At 49.4% G+C, this 17,833-nt stretch overlaps 1 long non-coding RNA gene across 1 annotated transcript in view; it reads right to left on the reverse strand.

Moving 5' to 3' along the window:
* Positions 1-5,952: 5,952 nt before the first annotated feature.
* LOC132586015 (uncharacterized) overlaps positions 5,953-17,833 on the reverse strand; it is a 31,937-nt gene continuing 20,056 nt past the window's right edge. Inside the window, exon 2 of the long non-coding RNA XR_009556344.1 lies at positions 5,953-6,691. This is a non-coding gene — a long non-coding RNA (uncharacterized LOC132586015). The remainder of the gene's footprint in view (positions 6,692-17,833) is intronic.

The following is a 17,833-nucleotide window of genomic DNA, read 5'->3' on the forward strand; positions in this document are numbered from 1 at the left end:
GGCATTTGTGGATTAGGTGCCTAAATTTTTTTAAAAAAGAACAGTTAGTCTTTTATATTTCCAAATGATTTGCAAAGAGAATACATATTTTAAAAACTGAGAGTTCTCTACTTGCTAAGTTTGATTTCTGCTGGAGGAAGAGTTTTCGAGGCCCTCGAAATATCACCATCCTGTCTCTGAAGCGGAATAACTCTCTGACGATCTCAAGAAGCATTAAATAAGCTTATCACACTTCAGAGTAAAAATGGGTCTTACCGATTCACTGTCCTGAAGGAGAAGGACAAGAAGAACGCCAACAAGAATCTGAAGTTTCATCTTGGCCTCTCTCAGGTGCGTTTCCAAGATGAAGTCACTGATACGAGAAAATGGGACCTGTATTTGCAGTATTTATACCATGCACCTACCTTTAAATTTAAGATCTGGACGGTAAAAAAAAAATAAATCCATGGACTATCATCACTTTTGCTAATCAAGAAAGGTTAACCCTCATCCTGTGAAGGGTAAATAACATTTCCAAAGACTAGATGCCAACATGGTGACAGAGTCAATGGCATTATTCTTCCTGAGTAGGTGCAAACAGACATGTGGCAGAAATGACAGCACCCCTTCACAGAACAGTTAAGGTGAAAAGTCTCAAACAAACCTTACTTTGAATGGTATATCTAGTAATCAAAGACTGCACATCCTGTGAGGAGCACAATTTTTTAAAAGATTGATTAAATCAGGGGTTCCAAACACAATGTCTGTGGGTGCCATGGTGCCATCCAACACCTTTCCTGGTGCCCACCAAGTCTTTTTAGAAAGTGGGCGGGGCTAGGTGGGGCTTTTGCACAGTGAGCCTTCTGATTTTCTGTGAATGATTAAAAGGCATCCTGTTGAACAGAGCTTCTGCCAGAAACATTGGAGAATGTTGTGGGCCACCTAGGGATTGTGGAGTTGGGGAATGCAAAAGCCTCCTCAGCTGAGGAGGAGGTGATTGAGGTGGGTCCAAGTTTACAACTAACAGTGGGTGCTCCACCAGAGGAGATGGTTCCTTCAGTTTTAGAAGAACTTCAGCCCAAGGCTAGTGTACTGTATCCTGAATCCAGACCATGCAGCCTGCAACCAAGTTCACCAAACATGTATGATAATCAAGCAGGAATTTGGCCAGATGTGATTCCAATGTTTCCATCATATGAAAGGATTTTAACATTTAAGTTTATCATTAAGAAAACTTTCCATAATTTCATATATAATTCTTCTGCTGGTGAATTTTATTTTCTCCCACCTTGCAGATATAGATAATTTGGATACTGTTATCAAAATAAGAGCCATCACCACATCTAACTCTGCCACTCTCCCTTCAAGGTAACATGCCAATAATTCTTTAGGAATTAATAACCTGCAATGTTATCAGTCTCTAAGCAGAGTGCAAGCAACAACAATACAAACAATTATGTGCGTGTGTACATAAAATTTGTAACAAATAGATGTTCCAGTTTGGTCTGAGGTGGTAATACAGAAGGCACACAAGTAGAAAGGTATAATAGGATCCTCAGTAAATTATTTCCTTTAAGGGACCTAGAAAGCTTTTATCACAAATTGTCCCCATCCTTCTCATCCTATAAATATCCCTCAGCTATTTATTGCACCATACATATCATTGTAACGGGAGACATTTATATGTTTTTTAAGATCTGCATCTACTTGCAAGCTATTAATGTAATGAAGATTTCAGACATGGAAAAGAAATGGCAGGAAACAAGAAACTAGTAATTTATTGCAAATGAATGGAGATCGTTACAGTCAGATAAAACTGAGCATGCATAAAGTGAGAAGTTGAAAGGTAATGATAAAAATGAGTTAAATAAGAATGGATTAACATAAGAGAAGCCATGTTGGATTAGGCCAATGACCCATCCAGTCCAACACTCAGTGTCACACAATGGCCAAAAAAACCAAGTGCCAATGAAGACAGAATTTCTTACACCCCCCCCAAACAAACAAAAAAAAGAAAACCAGTCATAATAAATATGCAAATCAAGCTACATTGTCCTACAAGAAAAATATTTTTCTAGATCACCAAATACAGATCAAGGCTAGCTGAAATAACTGCAAGACAATTGGACTGAGGCTCCACTTTGATGAGGAAATTTCTTCTACTCTAAGGCTCTACGAAAACATCTTAAAACCTGCCCTATAGGTTTTAGGTATTGCATATTCATTAACAGGGTTGTTGCCATAGTTTGAAAACAAGTAGCAGTGAAAGCAATTCTAAGTTTATGGAAGGAGATATTAAAAAGTTTGGAAGCACTATTGTGGTCCCTTTTGATCAATGCAAATCAAATCTGAAACTGGATATGGCACTCCTGATAAACACAGCATTTGAATTGAATGAACTCTCATGAGGTTTGATGCTATCAGGAGAAATACCAAGGAGAGAAATAGGAATTGATCCCCACTCCACCCCCTAGATTAATATTTCAGTAAGGCAGAACAGGCAATGCAATCTTGGTGTTAAGAGCCAGCCCAGCATAAGTGGTCAGCTCTCTACTGTGGAAGTTTGCCAGGTGGCTTCATCCTTCACTAGGATGTTGATGTGAGTATAAGGTGAAAGAAGGGAGAATGTTGTAATAAAATGCTTTGGAACCTTATGGTGAAAAACAATTGTGTGTGTGTGTACGCATGTATGCACCTGGAAGTCACATTGACCTCTGGTGATTGACCCCTACTGGGGCCCTGGAGGATATTCAGAGAGATGGCTGAATAAAGCCTGCCCCTGTCCACTCGACTGGGTATTTCAAGAAGAGTCTCCCATCCAAGTACTAACTACGGGTGTTTTTACATTCAGTTTGATCCAGAGTTTTAGAGTCTTCAAATCGCCTGCCACTATTCCACTTTAATTATTTTCCTTTTACATTTAAGCGTTTCAATTTGGGAGGGGGGCTGACTCTGATCAGAGGGCAGCCGGAATACCAGTGCTTAGTTAAATTTATATGGTTGCTTGGAAATCATGTCAATACTGCAAAAACAATACAAATTTAAATTACTAGATGAAGCAAGCAAAGATATGTAAAAATTTCAAGTACTGTCAGTTCTCATGCAAATTACTGCACCTTGTGACTTTTGGAGAGTCTTTTAAAACGCATGAAAACTTCTACAAGTTTGAAATACAAGTTAGTGTTTCCACAGAAAAGACCGGATCAAAACTAGTGTTGAGAAAAAAGTTGCAGCAGCAGCAGCTCCAAAACGTATCTCACCGAAACAAATGTAGATGTTTTGGGCAGCAACGATGCAAAACAGTTGTGAGAACGTTAGGTAATGTAAAAGGTGAGTTTCCAATGTGGTGATAGAGCGTCACAAACTGTCAGTGTAAAAACACCCTACAGCTAACCCTGCTTAGTTTTCAAGATCTGATAGGTTTGTCTGGGCTGTCCAGGGCAAAAAAAGGGAAGTTTTTTAATTCAGAAGAAGAACTGCAGATTTATACCCTGCCCTTCTCTCTGAACCAGAGATTCAGAGCGGCTTACAATCTCCCAAATCTTCTCCCCCCATAACAGACACCCTGTGAGGTGGGTGGGGCTGAGAGGGCTCTCAAGGACAACCTGTGCCAGAGCTATGGCTAACTCAAGGCCATTCCAGCAGGTGCAAGTGGAGGCGTGGGGAATCAAACCCAGTTCTCCCAGATAAGAGTCCATGCACTTAACCAAACTGGCTCTCTAAAGAAAAAGTGTAAATAGAGACATCTGGAGAACAATCCAATTTAGAAACCACCACCATTTTGAGGAGTCGCAACAATAGAAGATTGTACCATGTTATAGCCCTTGACATGTAGTTCATTTCCAGCCTCCAGGTTATGGGGTGCTGATCTCAACACTCCTGAAGTGATTCTTAAGCCAGTGTGATAATCTGGCAACTGGCCACATCCAGTCTCTGATCCCATCTGTCACTAGCCATGAATGGGCTCTATTGTACAGAGGAAGAACTCATGGTGCAGTCTGAGGCTTTTCCAAGCTAATGGGGTCATGTTAGTGTTTCCACTGTTTTCACAAGGTTCACTTAAATTGTTTGTTCCTCTGCAAAGTGGAACAAAATGGCAAAAGTGGGAACAAAATGGCATTTCAGAGTTTTAGATCCTGCCATTCATTATTCATGGATTTGGATTTGCTCACTACCTTTGAGCAAAATTTCAGTCTTAATGAGGTGGGCTTCCATAGAAGGGTGTTTCACTGTAGAAAAAATAAACAATAGAGTCCTTCTCTTTATTCCTTCTCTTTTATAGAGCAGAGGTTATTCAGTAGCTATTAGCCACATACAGATGGAACACTATGTCTGGGGCAGTGATGCTCTTTATTCTTGGTGTTTGAGGGGGAGCAATAGTGGGAGGGCTTCTGGAGTTCTGGTCCCACTGGTGGACCTCCTGATAACATCTGGGTTTTGCTCACTGTGTGACACAAAGTGTTGGACTGGATGGGACACTAGCCTGATCCAAGATGGCCAGGAAAGAGTTACCTCTGTGAGAAGGTTCAATATCCTGTGGTGTCCTTTTCTGGTATTATCCTCTAGCTTTGCAGTATTATGTATCACAGGAATCATCTGTTATGAATCTGCGTTTTCCCCTTCAGTGCCTTTCAGTGGGAAAGTAGGCATATAGGAGCCAGATGGAAAAACTATTCAAAATGCCACTTCTTTGAATTGTGAGTATATCATTGTTCGGTCATAGAAGGCACTCAACTCAATGAACAGTGTTTACAAAGCAAACTCTAATGTCTAACATCAGTGTGTATCCAACCATGTGCAATTTTTGCAGAATGAGGCTTTTGTGCTTCCTCTTCCTGCTGCAGATCATATGTTTTTATGTATGTTTTTAAATAGTTTTCTTGAGGGGGGGGGGGGTGGAATCAGTGAACTCTCCAGAATAATGAAGAGGGGAAAGTGAGGGTCTTCAGTGGGAGAGAGGAATTAGAAGAATTACTACCCTCTCTTTCACAAACAGAAGTTCTGATCTGCTGGAGAAACTGCATGTTTCGATACAGACCACTTTATTTCCCATCTGTGGAGGAGAGGACCTTAGAAGCCCCCATTCAATTTCACATGGAAGCCTTTGCCTTCCTCACACCTGGAGTCTTCTCGCTAGATATTATCCACTGCAAGCAACTCATCTTCAGTAGCATCTCCCACTACCCAAATAAGAACATTTAGCACATTCTCCCAGGAATTGTACTCCTCTTCAATTTGTTTTTCCAGTGGCTATGTCAAGCCTAAGCCTTGTTTCTGAGTTAAATATGCCAACATGGCATCTCGGTGAGTTGTACTTTTTTCATGGCTGTCAATTACAGCAGTGTTTTGCCAGTCACTGAATTCCTCATTTCTAGCAAAATGCATTGACCCTTTGGGGGCAAATAGTTTACAAACAAAACAGTAAACTAATGCTTTTGAAAGAGAGTACAACAACCATTCTCTCTTGTAGTGATCACAATTGGCTATTATTAAAAAAAAAATAATCTTCTGTGAACAGTATCTCTTTGGCTTTCTACTGATGAAATTGTGATTCTTTTGCTCATTCTCTTTTCTCCTTTTTCTCTTTTGCACACCACTCAACTGAACACGCTTTATTTTTGATGTTTACATGGGGCTGGAATTAAAAAGGGGAAGAGAGGGTCATTTAAATGATTGTCATGACAACTAAATTTGGCTCCATCATTTTACTCTTAAATACATGCATTTTACTTTTAAACTTAGCCTGTGACACTGTACCTCGCCAACAAAAAATAGAAGATAACCCTAGGGTGCACCATGATCAATTTGCACTAGTTTTATCTTTTCTTTTCTTTTTTTTTACAAATCTTCATTCTTTTTTTCCCACCCTTTTGCCAACTTTTTGGTGCCCCCTTTGACCCTGGTGCCCTAAACATGTGCTTAGTCTGCTTAATGGTGTCAAGCAAGCAGATTTCAAAGTAACCAGTCCTTGAGTTGAAACAAAGTATGGTTTATTGATAATTCATGTGCTTCAATTGAGCCAAGTATTGGAACCGATACAGAGTAGCAGTAGAATGCATACTTAAAGGTGGCACATCAAAGGTTCTATAAACAAAGCTACAATTACTAAACAGTCCTGTATTCACGTGTGAAAATTCACACAGTACTTTCTTTATCTCCCTGCGGTTATTCTTCCTGGGCCCAGGCCTGGCCTGGGAACATGTCCCTGGAGGCTTTATCTTCAAAGAACAAATTCCTGCATTTGTTATTAAAAGCGAAAGAGGTGCGAAAAAGGCGCTGGCTAGTTCTCTACTTTGATGTGCCTTAGCTTAGTTCAGGGTTAGTAACATTTTAAAGCATGGCAGTTATATTCAGATAAACAGAGACAGTCATAGAAAGATAAAAGATTGCTTGACAAATGGTTAATCCATCCCTGCTTTAGGGCTATAATAGAACGGTTCTTAACATTCTAAGCCCTTTGTTTTAAAGGCAACACAGTCAGCATTGAATCAAGAATTTATCTAGATGGCACCACTACAATTTGAGATTTTCTATAATCACTTGATTTGCTTGCGTTAGCACAGAGCAGTAAGTGTAATAAGAACAGCAAGGCATTGTTATTGTGGTCCAGGGTCTTCACAAAAGTCATGTCCCTTGTGTGGTCTAGAAAGCAAATGACAGTTATTAGTACAAATACTCACAATTAATTTGGGCTAAAGACATTGATCAGTCACTGCATAAATTCAATTGTCAACAAGGTTTTTTTTTTGGGGGGGGGGTTAAGGGTTATATAAAACAAAGCTATTTTGGAATCCAATTAGAATCAAGAAAAGGTTTAACCATCATCTATTGCTTTATGAAGGATGTACCCAGCCTTAGTGATGCTGCACTTTTTTGAGAGATTGTAATAGATGGTGATGGTAAAGGCTCCAATCAGGCCCGCCAGCAAATGCCCCTCATGTGCTTCCTACTACCTCTCCTAATTCCTTTAGTCACCATTTTGTGTTTCTTCACTCAATGCAGCCAAGCCAAGCAGCCTCTTACTGTTTCCCTCTTTCCCCTCCCTTTTCCCCAGGGGAGGAGGATAGAGGAAGAGCCTCAGCCGATGGAAGAGCTTGACTCTGTAGTTCTGCTTTGTGATTGATACTGCCTGGCTCTCTTAATCAAACAACAGAGCTACATAGCCAAGCCCGTCCACTGGCTGAGGCTTCTCCTCCCTCCTCCTCTCTTGGGGAAACGGGAGGGAGAAGAGGAAAAGATCAGAGGTTGCTTTGCTTGGCTGCATCAATCCCACTGGAGAAATGGAAAAAAAAACCTCCTCTAAGAACTTTGACACAGTTTTATTTAAGGTATGACACACACTCCCCCCCCCATATGTTAAGCTTGTTTTGTCAGGGCTTGCCTGGGTGCAACTGGGTTCCCTCCCACTTTTCACTGTATTTATGCCCTGATCTGGTCAATCTAAATAAGAAAGCAATGGGTACTGTTTAGAATGGATAAGGAATAACCTCAATCCACAGTGAGGTGGATTAGGGTGAGAATGTGTGTCTAGCACATTTCCTGTGTAGACTGGGGATTTTGGTAGATGGTAGGCTAATAGTGACCACTGTACATGGCTTTCTCTCTGTTTTTGCACTGCCTCATAGGAGTTACAGCTATTTTTCTGAGGAAGATTATAGTTTTATAGAAAAAAAACCACATAGCCCTCAATCTATGCCATGGTACCTTCACATGTTCTTGACCAGTACACAAAGCAACTTAAATACAAAAGTGTCCCGCCCAGCCCGGGCAGGGACTGCGCGGAGGAGACCCCCCGGCGCCTGCCAGCCACTCCAAGCCCCCGGCATCGCCCCAAGAGCCCCCCCCACCTCTCCAAGCCCCTGTGGAGGCCCCACCCCTCACCTCGACTGACGGGGCGAAAGCAGCCACCCGAGCGACGCCTCCCAGACGGCGAGCCCGGCTTCGAGTCCGTGAGGTCTGGCCGGGGCAAGACGCCGGAGAGCGAGAGGGAGAGCCAGTCAGCTCGTCGCAGCACGAGACGCTCCCTTGCAGCACGCCGCTGAGGGCTGGGACGCCTGAGGCACGCCCAGTCAGCCCGGCCCCGACGCACCTCTCCTGGGCGTCTGGGGCTTTGAAGGGGGGAGGAGCCAGAGAGGGGCAGGTCCTGGGAGGGGGGAGGATGGGTCGGGAAGCATAAAAGGAGGGAGGGAGGAGGTCGCTGAGGAGAGCTGGCTGATGCGCAAAGAGGCTGCCTCGCGAGAGAGAGGGACAGGAGCCATAGCACAGCCAGGAGGGAACGGGGGCCTGCGGTGAAGTAACCCAGTGCCCACCCCCCTGTTTCTGAGACCTCCGGGGAACGCCCCAGAGTGCCCGGGTGGGGCAACGGCGACGCCGGGGGACCGGGAGGGGCACCAAAGACCTGACAACGTGGTGGAGAATGCGGGCACTCTCCCGAGCCTAGGACGACCGCGCCCCCATATTCTGGCCCCGCCCGGGTGGCACTCAAGCCGAGTGGCGACCCCAACCATTGAGCCGGAGTCCAGCGAGTCGTCGACGGACGAGTCAAGTGAGGACTCCGTGATACACGTGGGGCGGACCGCCGCCATGGACACTAACCCCGCCCCCGTGGATTTGGCCCAGTTTGGGCAGTGGCTCGCAGACCACCAGGCGCAGCTCCTACGGGAGGTCACCCAGCAGCAGACGGCGGCCCAAGCCACCCTCGTGCGGGATCTTCACCAGGCGCTCCTCGCCCGCCCGGAGCCGGCGGGGCCAACACCATTCGGCGCCGGGAGGAGCCCCTGGCCCCCTCTAACGAAGCTGGGGGCGGAGGACAATGTCGAGGCATACCTGGAAGCGTTTGAGCGAGTGGCTGAGGCCGCTCATTGGCCCAGAGAGCAGTGGGCCTTTATTTTGGGACCCTACCTGACCGGGGAGGCCCAAGCTGCCATGAAGGCCCTGGAGCGGGCTCAGGCGGCGGACTATACAGCGCTCAAGGCAGCCATCCTGGACCGCCTGGAGATCACGCCTGAGGCCCACCGCCAGAAGCTGCGTTCCTGGCTGCCTACGGGGGAGACGCGACCACGCTCAGCAATAGCGACCCTCAAGGATGCCGCCACCCGGTGGCTCAACCCCACCACCAGCGACGGGCGGCGCATCGTGGAGCTGGTGGTAGTGGAGCAGCTGCTGCAGGTGCTGCCGCCGCGTACCCGCCATTGGGTGGCCTGCTGGAAGCCAACCCGTCTCAGCGAGGTCCAGGAGCTGTGGGAGAACTTTCAGGCCGCCGACCACCGCGGCCTGCCCTTCCGCGCAGAGGGCGGCAAGCCAGGGAAGGGCTTGCCCCCACCCGGCAGACGGGCCGCCCCAGGAGCGACACCCGGGAGGGCGCCCGGGGCCGGAGACCGGGGGGGCCGGGCGCGGACGCCGCCGGCCCGTGCCACGCCGGGGTGGTGGAGGCCCGGAGCACGCCCGGCGCTACCCGGACTTGGTCTACGCCCCGGAGGCCGCGAGGGGGAGAAGGAGGGGCACCCGCCGCCGGAGGCCCGCCGTCCAGCAGGAGACATAGGGCCCTGCTTCACCTGTGGCCAGTGGGGCCATCTCAAACGCGAGTGCCCCCTGATGGAGTGCGACGTGAGCTGGGAAGAGTCCTGGCAGACGGCTGAGGCGGGGGCTCGCCCCCCCCCCTGGACGATCCCGGTGTCCTTGGGAGGGCGGCAACTGCAGGCCATGGTCGACAACGGCAGCTCGCTGTCTATGATACGAGCCCACTTGGTGCCCGCCCCGCTGCCTGTCATCCGCACCGCCGCCATCCGGTGCGTCCATGGGCACATCGAAAGAAGCCCGGTGGTGTCCATCCCACTGAAATACTTAGGCCGCTACTGGAGCGTGCCGGTCGCCAAAGTAAGCAGCCTGCCCTACCCAATACTGCTCGGGCGGGACGCTCCGCGTTTTGGCGACGTAGTGGAAGCAGCCAACCCCGGCCGACCAGGCCAGCCTGCCGGGGCCGGTTATGATGACGCCGCCCCCGCTGGGGAGACAGAGGACAGCGACCCCGGGGAGGGCCCGTCCAACGCAGAACGTCCCGTGGCGGGTGGCCGAGAGGCGTGGCCGGCGGACCCGCAGTTCGTGGAGGCTCAGGCCGAAGACGAAGAATTGGAGGCGCTGTGGCGGCACGAAGCAGTCCGAGACGGGGTGGTTGTAGACGAGCGCCGGAGCCGGCGCCTCCCTCGAATCATCCGGGAAGAGGGCGTGTGGTTCAGAGAGGTAAAAGGGCGGCTGGGCCCCGGGAAGCAGCTGTTGGTCCCTCACAGGTACCGGCCCGAGGTCCTGAAGGGCGCCCACGACCACCAATGGGCGGGCCACCAGGGGGTGAAGAGTACTCTGACCCGGGTGCTAGCCAACTTCTTCTGGCCTTCCGTAGCCCGGGAGGTCCAGGCCTACTGTCGCTCCTGCGGTATCTGCCAACGCCTCGCGTCTAGGGCCGAGCCGCAAGACCCCTAGCCCCCTTGCCCATAGTGGGGGTCCCGTTCGAACGAGTGGCTATGGACTTTGTCGGGCCCCTACCCCGCACCCCGCGTGGGGCCCGCTACATCCTGGTCCTCATGGACTACGCCACCCGGTACCCGGAGGCTATCCCCCTGCCCACCATGAAGAGCGCGGGCGTGGCCAGGGCCTTGATGCACTATTTCGCACATGTGGGGTTGCCCCGAGAGATACTCACAGACCGAGGCACACCCTTCACGGCGAGCCTCATGCGGCAGGTGTGCCAGGCGCTGCACATCAAGCAGCTCTTCACCTCCGTCCACCACCCCCAGACTGACGGGCTGGTGGAGCGGATGAACCAGACCCTGAAGGCCATGCTGAGGAAGACAGCATATGACCACCCCACTGCCTGGGACCTCTATGTGGACCCGCTGGTCTTTGCCATCCGAGAGACGCCCCAGGCATCCCTGGGATATTCCCCGTTCGAGCTGCTGTACGGGCGGCAACCCCGGGGCATCCTGGGCCTGCTCGGAGAGCAGTGGGTGCAAGGCAGAGCAGTGCCGGGAGAGGCCCCGGAGGAGTACGTCAGGCAGCTGCAGGGACGCCTAGAAGACGTGCGGCGGGAGGCCCGGGAGAACCTCGCACAGGCCCAGGAGGTCCAGAAGAGGCGTTATGACAAGGGCGCTAGGGCCCGCGGGTTCCAGGCGGGAGACGATGTCCTGGTCCACAGGGGAGCGATGGGCCAGAGCCAGGGGGACCCGTGGCGGGGACCCTTCCAAATCACCCGAGTCCTGGGTCCCCTGACGTACGAGGTCCAGTGCGGGCCTCGTGCTCGCCAAAGGAAGACCCTCCATGTGAACAGCCTAAAGGCCTGGGTGCGGCGGGAGGCGCAGCCGGAGCAGGGGCTCGTGGCCGAAGATCCGGGCGAGCTCCCGGACGGAACCCTGCCCTGGACGACCGCGGGGGGCGCCGGGGGAGGCCCGGTGTTGGACGCCGCTCTCACCCCCAGCCAGCGACAGGAGCTGCAGAAGGTCCTGGCCGAGTGCCCGACGGTATTCTCCGACCAGCCGGGCCTGACCACCCTGGTCAAGCACCGGGTAGTAACCCCTGCGGGCCAGGTGGCCCGCGCCCGGTGGAGGCCCGTCCCACAGAAGCGCTGGGACGTGATCGCCCGGGAGGTAAGGGAGATGCTGCGCCTCGACGTCATCGAACCATCACAGAGTGAGTGGCGCAGCCCGGTGGTCCTGGTGCCAAAGCCCGACGGCAGCGTGCGCTTCTGTGTGGACTATCGGGAAGTGAATAAACTGGCCAAATTCGATGCCTACCCGATGCCGCGGGCCGATATCCTAATCGACCAGCTGGGGGAGGCCCGGTACCTCTCCGCCCTGGACCTCACCAAGGGCTATTGGCAGGTGCCCATGCACCCGGCCGACAGAGAAAAGACCGCTTTCGCCACCCCACAAGGCTTGTTCCAATTCAAGCGCATGCCCTTTGGCTTGAATGGGGCTGCGGCCACATTCCAGCGGCTGGTGGACAAGGCCCTAGCCCAATGCGAGGGTTTCGCTCGGGCCTATATCGACGACATCGTGGTGTGCAGTCCCACCTGGGAGGCCCACCTGCTCCACCTCCGCCAGGTACTCCACGCCCTGCAGGCCGCCGGGCTCCACGCTAACCCGCGGAAAAGCCGCCTCGGCTTCCAGGAGCTAAAATATCTAGGGTTCCTGGTAGGGAAAGGCCAACTCCGACCCCTGCCCGAGAAGGTCGTCACCCTGGAGCAGCAGCCCCGCCCGCGCACCAAGAAGCAGCTACGGCGCTTCTTGGGATTCGCGGGCTATTACAGCAAATTTATCCCCAACTTTGCGGCAGTGGCCACCCCGTTGACGGACTGCCTGTGGAAGGCGTGCCCGAACGTCCTCCAGTGGGGGCCAGCCCAAGACGCAGCGTTTGAGGCACTGCGTACGAGCCTCTCCCGAGACCCCGTGCTGAGAAACCCGGACTTCTCCCAGCCCTTTGTGTTGCACACAGATGCTTCGGGGACCGGTATCGGGGCAGCCCTGCTCCAGGGGGGCCCTGGGGACGAACGCCCGGTCCTATTCATCAGCCGCAAGCTCCTGCCCGCCGAGCGGGCGTACTCCACCATAGAAAAGGAGGCCCTGGCGGTCAAGTGGGCCGTCGGGGCATTGAAATTCTACCTCACCAACAACCCTTTCCGGTTGGTGGTGGACCACGCCCCCCTGCTGTGGATGTCGAGGATGAAGGACTCCAATGACCGAGTCCTTCGCTGGTATATGTCTCTTCTCCCCTTTTCTTTCACAGTGCACCATCAAGCCGGGGCCGACCACCGCGTGGCCGACTACCTCTCCCGGGTCTTCGAGGAGGAAGCGGAGAAGCAAGGGACACGGGGGGGGGGGTGTCCCGCCCAGCCCGGGCAGGGACTGCGCGGAGGAGACCCCCCGGCGCCTGCCAGCCGCTCCAAGCCCCCGGCATCGCCCCAAGAGCCCCCCCCACCTCTCCAAGCCCCTGTGGAGGCCCCACCCCTCACCTCGACTGACGGGGCGAAAGCAGCCACCCGAGCGACGCCTCCCAGACGGCGAGCCCGGCTTCGAGTCCGTGAGGTCTGGCCGGGGCAAGACGCCGGAGAGCAAGAGGGAGAGCCAGTCAGCTCGTCGCAGCACGAGACGCTCCCTTGCAGCACGCCGCTGAGGGCTGGGACGCCTGAGGCACGCCCAGTCAGCCCGGCCCCGACGCACCTCTCCTGGGCGTCTGGGGCTTTGAAGGGGGGAGGAGCCAGAGAGGGGCAGGTCCTGGGAGGGGGGAGGATGGGTCGGGAAGCATAAAAGGAGGGAGGGAGGAGGTCGCTGAGGAGAGCTGGCTGATGCGCAAAGAGGCTGCCTCGCGAGAGAGAGGGACAGGAGCCATAGCACAGCCAGGAGGGAACGGGGGCCTGCGGTGAAGTAACCCAGTGCCCACCCCCCTGTTTCTGAGACCTCCGGGGAACGCCCCAGAGTGCCCGGGTGGGGCAACGGCGACGCCGGGGGACCGGGAGGGGCACCAAAGACCTGACAAAAAGTATACAATGACCAGCCATTTTATGTTTTCCACTGGGTCCTAGGGCACAAAGCATTGACCATGAAATTTCTATTGTGAATGCAAGAGGATCTAGGAGGAAAAAGGTGTGCCCTAGCATACAGTTGGCCCCACCCTATCACTGATTAGATGTTGAGCCTCCTTGGCTGTTACTTGATTTCAGTTCATCTTATAAGGGACCTCTCTTCTTGTCTCTTCTACCTGGGCTTCAAGCTGTTAGTGAACCTTTTTGCAGTTGATCTGTTCGCAAGAAGTTAACGGTATCTACACAAATATGTCCTGTAAGATGTACTTCTATTTTTATAAGCAACATTTACTTCTCTAGTTTCCATTGGAGTAAGATCATCCTGTAATTTGTCTGAATAGCATCTTTCTCTTTAGCAGCAAATCTAGAGGATTACAGATACCATGTAAAGCTTCTGTGCTTCTAGAATTAAACCCAGGGCTTTTTTTTTAACAGGAATGCACAGGAACACAGTTCTGGCTGACTGGCTTGGCATCAGGGGTGTGGCCTAATATGCAAATGAGTTCTTGCTGGACTTTTTCTACAAAAAGCCCCAATTAAACCCAGTAAAAACTTGGAACCAACTCTAATATGAGCAATTCTGTTTTGATAACTATAAACATAAAGAGGAAGAGAGAACTCCTAAGCTAGGCAACAATTTTACTTCTTTTCAGACAGTTTGATTTCCTGCAGTTGGGTACCTAAGTGAACAAGATATCACCCCAAAATACGCCTTTTACAAAGAGTTATTATTTTGAATTATGTTTTGTTAAACACAGTGAGTAGAGACATTGTATTTGATACTATTATTATTTCTCTGTGAAATAATATAATTTAATATCTCCGATTGTATAGAATGGATATGCATATTTTATGTTATCCCCTGATTTGGAAAGTTCAATAAAGTTATTTGAAAGTTAAAAAAGAGGAAGAGAGAAACCTCTCTCTTAAAAGGGGGAAAATACACAAAAAATCAGATGGAGGAAGAGGCATGCCTTAGTGGCTGGAGCCGCATCCAGGTGTTTGAAGAGGAGGCGCGGCTGACTTACAATCAGCCTGCCTCCTCCCTCAGTCATCACTGTATCGTGGCCCACCCTCCTGCCCTGTTGGCAGCTCAGGCTTCCACTGGTCGCCTTCTTGGGGAGGAGCCAGGTAGGAATTTCCACTTCTTGTTTTAATCATCAAGCCTTTTAGACATATTCAGCTTATATCCTGCTCTTTTCCCAGCCAGGCAGGGTGCAGAGTGGCTATACACACATACACAAAACACACATGTATTATTCCACTAAGTTCTGCTACATATACAGTATGCTGCTATATGTGAAATTCTCCTTGGATGAAAGCCGCCTCAGTTAGCAAGATTCCACTCTGCTTTTCTTTATGGGACAATTGGGTCTATTTGTGTTTTCTGGAGTTTCAGCTCTGATCTATTTTATTTGGTTAATTATTAACCAACTTTCCTAATTTCTGCAGCTTGTTAAATTAATTCTAGCCCACGTTAATTAGATAGTCAAAAATGTCAGATCTGAGATCCTTTTCCTTCTTCTGTATCCATTTGCCTTATTTATATGTCATTAAATGTTAGAGGAAATTTGAAAGAATACATATTAACATATATGTTTCATAGTCCAGCTCTCTTTTCTTGGCAGCAGATTGATATCTCTTTCCTGAATGTTTATTTTGCTGTCTGGCACCCTCATCCATGTCCTGGAACCCCTGCCAACATTTCAAAGTGGGACTGAATACTTTCACATCAGAATTAAGTTTTCCGTGTAGATTTCACATCTACACGTTTGGAGCCTGTAATGGTCCCCTTGTGTTTAGGCTTGCTATCTAGTCTAACAAGAAGGTTGTTCACAATGGCAGGCAACATGGTAAGCCTACGTTGATCTGGTTGCTTGAACAGGGTAGGGAAATTGGCAAGCACTGTGACACCTCTAAGCATGAAATTCCTGTCCTAGAATGAATCATCATTTGTTGTAACAGTGAAGTGGGGATTCAGAGAGCATACACTTGGCGCTGTGGAGCCAGTACTTCTGTTGCTACACTGGCATGTTGGAGGAGGGAGACAAGGCTAAACACTGTGAACTTTTGTGAGTATGCAAGATAGAATTTAAAAAGTCAGCTGGAACACTGAGCAAATTTGAGTCAAGTAGTAGAGGTACCAGTGAAGGGGGCCCAGGCTAGCCCTCGTCAGCTCTTGGAGGGTCAGCCCTGGTTAGTATTTGGATGGGAGACCACCAAGAAAGCTCAGGGTCACTACACAGCAGCAGGCAATGGCAGAACACCTCTGAACATGGCTAGCCTTGAAAACTCTATGGGGTCTCCATAAGCTGACTGTGACTTGATGGTACTTTCCATCACCATGAGCAGAGGTACTCAAAAAGATTTGATGCCAGACTCCAGCTCATGGAGTGGGTGTGCTTTTCTGGAATTAATTAGTCTGTAGCTGATTTGAAGAGAGCAGCTGGATCCCACCCCCCTCCTTTTTGAGTTTAGTGCCTTATCAGCTGCCCCAAGGACACAAGGTTAAGGTGGGAATCAAAACAGTGAGTGCTGGTATCTAAAAAATGCAGTTTCTGTTTGAAGTTTCTGGATTTCATGGTATAAACTGGTCAGGTACTTTATGTCATGCATCCATTCAGAAATTTCAAGCCAGGTCGGCCAACTCTTCTACTACCTTAATTGCTAAGCACACTTCATCAGACAAGGAATCCGGTACAGTCTGATGAACCGGATTCCTCGTCTGATTAAGTGAAAGAAAGTACACGATGAAGTGAAAGAAAGTACATGAAAGCTTACATTCTGAATAAAACTAAATTGGTCTTAAAGGTGCAACTTGACTCCTATTTTGTTCTACTACTTCAGGCCAACACGGCTGACTACTTGGATCTACTTTAATTGCTGACAGAACAAATCACTTTTGCCAATATGTGGAGAATCAACCATTATGATGTAGAAAGTGGCAATTAAATCTGTTAGTCATGGAACAGTTGTGTAAAAAACCCCTAAAACCATGCATTGATCCCCCTTAATTGGTTGTTCATCTCTTTCCAAGCATGTATAATGAGGCATGTGCAAAAGTAACACAGAGTCTGGAAATGCAAGTCTCATTCACATAACTAAGGAGGGAGGGGGTCATAAAAGCCAGTATGGATTTTTGAGGGGAACGGTCTCAAGCAAATTTATCAGTATCTTTATAGCTAGATAAATTGCCTTAAAATGTGTTGAGACCTTCTTAAGTATATGAAATCTCTTTAAAAGACAGTGTTTAGGGCATGAGGGCAAGTCCAGAATTTCTCAACAATAAAAGAATAAGTTAGTGTCAAACACATCTTCCAGCAATAATGTGGCAGATTTAGAAATGAGCCTGGGAGATTTCTGTCTTGCAGCCTGAACTTTTGTGATACTCTGTCCTCTCTCTGTTCCCTCTCTCCCAGAAGGGTTTGCAGGATTAGCTGTTAGTAAATGCCTCTCTCAGGCTTGACAATGCTGTTCTAAAACGACTGTTTACATTTCTAAGTGTCATCCTAAAACCAAAACAAGTGGATTATCAGCATCCTGCCTTGACATGGGGATGTTCCTAACCTGGTTCTGAGCATATTTTTGATAAACACTAAAATTGCTGTTTGCTTGAATATTTTTGCTTTTGGTTTTGTAGGGAGCCCAGTGGCATAGAGTGGTAAACTGCAGTAATGCAGGCCAATCTCTGCTCATGACCTGAGTTTGATCCTGGTGAAAGCTCAAGGTTGACTCAGCCTTCCATCTTTCCAAGGTTGGTAAAATGAGTACCCAACTTGCCGGGGGTAAAGTATAGAAGACTGGGAAGACAATGGCAAACCATCCCATAAAATTCCATCAAGAATACATCGTGATGTGATGTCACCCCTTGAGTCAGTAACAACTGGGTGCTTACACAGAGGACTACCTTTATAGTTTTATGGTTTCGAACTTCAATAAATAAGAATACTGTGGAACAGTAGTCATCTCTCTCAGATGCTAAAACAGTCCCTGCCAGTTCCTATCTCCTTCCCTTGTCGAGCTGCATGGAGATGAGAGATTTAATTTCCCCCCCAAAAAACATAATCTCCTCCTGTGACCATCAATAAAATCACACAAACCATTTCCCTGCAGTTGCAGTTTCCTTTTATTTTTGCAAAGCTTTCGGCATTCTCCAGGGCTGTAACAGAACAGTTCTTACTGTCTTGAGCCCTTTTGTTTTAAAGGCAAAGCAATCAGCGTCAAATCCAGAACTAATCTTGACTCTATCCCACCAACAGGATTCCCCATTTTCATTTGATTGCC

Source organism: Heteronotia binoei, chromosome 17, assembly GCF_032191835.1.
Source record: "Heteronotia binoei isolate CCM8104 ecotype False Entrance Well chromosome 17, APGP_CSIRO_Hbin_v1, whole genome shotgun sequence".
In the NCBI taxonomy this organism is placed as follows: Eukaryota; Metazoa; Chordata; class Lepidosauria; order Squamata; family Gekkonidae; genus Heteronotia; species Heteronotia binoei.